This window comes from Humulus lupulus, chromosome 4 (genome assembly GCF_963169125.1).
Source record: "Humulus lupulus chromosome 4, drHumLupu1.1, whole genome shotgun sequence".
In the NCBI taxonomy this organism is placed as follows: Eukaryota; Viridiplantae; Streptophyta; class Magnoliopsida; order Rosales; family Cannabaceae; genus Humulus; species Humulus lupulus.
In genome coordinates, this window is record NC_084796.1 from 96,080,352 (window position 1) to 96,084,239 (window position 3,888).

The window sequence follows — 3,888 nt, forward strand, 5'->3', positions numbered from 1 at the left end:
AAGGAAAAACCCATTCGAATTTTCAAAGAAATCTGGGTTGTGCCTGCTACCCATAAGTTTTTCCCAGTTTTTATGGTGAATTTGAAAATATATTTCTCTTACACCGTAGCCCAGTTCTTTCTGAAATTGTACAAGGATCGTTAAACATGTCTAAATTAGCTTCCTCCCAAATTTCATAATTTTTGGAATAATAAAACTTAACCAAGTGTTTAAATCCATCTGGGCAGTGCTTGCTGCCCAGAAGTTTTCTTTCTAGATTCTAGGCAAACTTTGAAAATCATATCTCCTATACCTTAACATATTTTTATTTAAAATTTCACAGTGACCATTATACATGTTTAAAATAACATATTACAAAATTTCATAGCTTTTTTATTAGTAAAACCCGTTCAAAAGTTAAAAGAATCTGGGCAGTGCATGCTGCCCATAAATTTTCCAGATTTACATCAAGATGCCAAAAAGTTCATAACGTCGGTTTGAAAACACATTTTTTAGATTTTCAAAAGCCTAAACACAAGTATTCATCTCTAAATATGCTAAAATACAAATTATTTCTACAAACAGAGGTATTAGTGTACAATCTGACCCGATGGAAGTCAGACCATGAAAACTTGGCAGCATGCAGTTTTACGCATTCTAGCAAAAGTAAACACAACTAGCAAAACCCTAGCCACATGCATGCATGCAATTCAACAAATCAACCAATCTAACCATCAAGCATAAAATAAACTTCAAAAACCAACAAAAAAACCTATACAACCAGATCTAACATCAATGACCAAAAACAACTCAAAACCAACAAAAGATTTACCTTTGATGGTTCTAGCTTGGAGATAATAATCCTTAGCTTGTACAAACTTTTTTCATTGATTCTATACCCTCAAACCGAGCTACATAGGTTTCACATGCATATTTTTAGAGAGTGTTAGGGTAGAAAATGGAGATGAGTGGAAAGAGAAAAAAATTTAACCAAATCCTAAAATCTTATCTTGATTCTCACTAAAGCACCAAAGAGCTTCCAAACCTTGAAATCTCCTTAGAACCACTTCCCTTTTTGCCCTAGAACACAAGATCCATTACGTGCATGGCCATTAGAAGCACATGCATGCACAGAAAATCCCCTTAGGGTTTCAGATATGAAAGAGGAAAAAGAAGAGAAGGAAGAGCTATGATCAGAAACTTACAATGCTAGAACTCTTAAAGATCTCCTTCCTTCAATGGAGTGAGTACTCTTGAGCTTGTGAAGAAGAGAAGAAATGCAGCAATGGGGGTTTAGGGGACTTAGGGTTTCAGTTTTGGGAGTGTAGGGGAAGAGAGAAATTTGCTTGAGTGGAAAAAAATGATTTTTGAGGGAAGTGTGTAGTTTTAGTGAAAAAGGATTAAGGACAAAATTTTGGAAGAGAACTAATCATTAGGGTAGTCTCTTAATCTTCCCTAGGATATGTGTCATAAGACACTTGAGTGCATAGGCATAGCCTAGCCGCCCACCATTCTCTCTCCTCCCTTGTGAAAAGACTTTTATGCCTTTGCCAAAATTTACCACACTTTAAGGCATTCAAGGACCCTTTGGTAATTTCACTTCTATTTTTTAACCAAAATTTTACCCTATAGTTTTTAAATATCCCAAGCTAAAATTAATTAAATAATTGTGACTAAAACTAAATTTGATCACATAACACATAATTTTGGTAATTTACTCAAATTGACCAAAATGCCCTTAAGGGCTTGGGCAAGAATTTCCATTCTTATACCCAGTCGATTGGAATCAAATCCTCCATCATTTTTTCTTAAATTTATTGGCTCGATTATAAAGTCCTAGTGTTAGAAAAAAATTAATATTTTTATGCCATTGTATTTCCTATTTAATTAATCCGAGATTTTTACCCGATTAGGGTTTTCGACCCGGTCCATGACCAAAGGTCTTGGTTTCTAAAAAAAAAATCGCACTTACCACATCATGGCAAGAATTCACACATCACAACTTCTTATAACATAAAATGTTCCTGTGACATAATATATAATACAGGGAGTTAAAATATTCAAAGTATGGTTTACCTGGTGCCCTAAACGCGAGGCGTTACAATACCTACATTTTATACATGTTTCGTCCTCGAAAATTAGAACAACTGTGGGTATAACTCTTTCATCCAGTCTTCGGGTTCCCGTGTTGCTTCTTCTACCCCGTGGTTACACCACTGCACCTTTAACAAAGGTATTGTTTTGTTCCTTAACACCTTGTCTTTCCGATCCAGAATCGCGACCATATTTTTCTCATAGGTTAGTGTAGGATCTATGCTAAGTTCATCGCACATGAGTGGGTCATTTACATACTTCCATAATGTTGACACATGGAATACATCATGTACTCTATAGAACGCAGGCGGAAGGGCTAGTCGGTAAGCCGACTTTCCAATGCGTTCTAGATCCTCAAACAGTCCTATGTACCTAGGGCTCAACTTGCCCTTTTTCTCTTAACCTCATAACTCCTCTCATTGGAGCTCTTTTTAACACTATCTTGTCCCCAACTTCAAATACTAATGGTCTCCGACGATGATCAACATAAATATGTTGTCGATCTATAGGGGTCTGCAACCTTTGACGGATTGACCTAATGTCTTCCGTTGCTTGGTCCACCTCTTCTGATCCCAAGAATTTCCTCTAACTGGTCTCATGCCAGTTGATTAGAGATCGACACTTCCTTCCATATTGTGCCTCATATGGAGCCATTTTTATTGAGTCATGATAGCTATTATTGTAGGCTAACTCAATTAATGGAAGTTTTACACTTCACGAACCTCGAAAATCTAGCACACAAGCTCTCAGCATATCTTCCAAGGTCTGAATTGCTCGTTCACTCTGGCTACTGTCTGTGGATGGAAGACACTACTAAGCTTGAGTTTAGTTCCCAATCCCATTTGCATTTTCCCCCAAAACGCGGAGGTAAATCGTCCATCACAATCAGACACTATAGAGGTGAGAACCCCATGTAATCGCACTATCTCATAAATGTTCAAGTCTGCCAACTTATCTGCACCGTCTGTTGTCTTAATGGGTAAGAAATGAGTGGGTTTTGTCAATCTATCCACGATAATCCAGATAGTGTCGTGCCCCTTTGGAGTGTGTGGTAACCCAATAACAATGTTCATGGTGACCATTTCCCGTTTCCATTAAGGGATCTCTAGCGGGTGCAATAACCCTGCAGGTTGCTGATGTTTCGCCTTGGTTTGTTGACATGTCAAACAATGTGCCAATTATTTCACTACATCACTCTTCATTTTTACCTGCCAAAAGTATCTTTTGAGATCCTATTACATCTTAGCTGTTCCCGGATGCATAGCGTAAGGAGAATTTGAGCCTCATAAAATATTTGCCTCTTGATCTCCTCATCATTGGGCATGCATATTCTGCCCTTGAAACCCAACACTCCATCCTCTGAGATGTGAAACCCTGGTCGCATGTCTTTCATTGTCTCATGCACCAGTCATTGGATCCACGGATCTGCGAGCTGTCCCCCTTGGATCGCTTCCATGATCGTGGGTTGCACGGATAACCTTGCCAATCTTCCCACTACTATCTCCAAATCCAATTTGGATATTTCGGTTTGTAGTTCTTTGGGTATTCCTTTCACCAAAATTACATAAGCCATTGGCTACTGACTCAACGCATCAACTACTTTATTAGCCTTGCCTGGGTGGTACAATATATCACAATCGTAATCATTGAACAATTCTAACCACCTCCATTGTCTCATGTTTAACTCTTTCTGGGTGAAGAAATATCTCAGACTCTTGTGATCCACGTGTGTCGCAGTGGATCCCATAGAGATAGTGTCTCCAACTCTTCAATGCGAACACTACCGCTGCCAACTCCAAGTCGTGAGTTGGATAG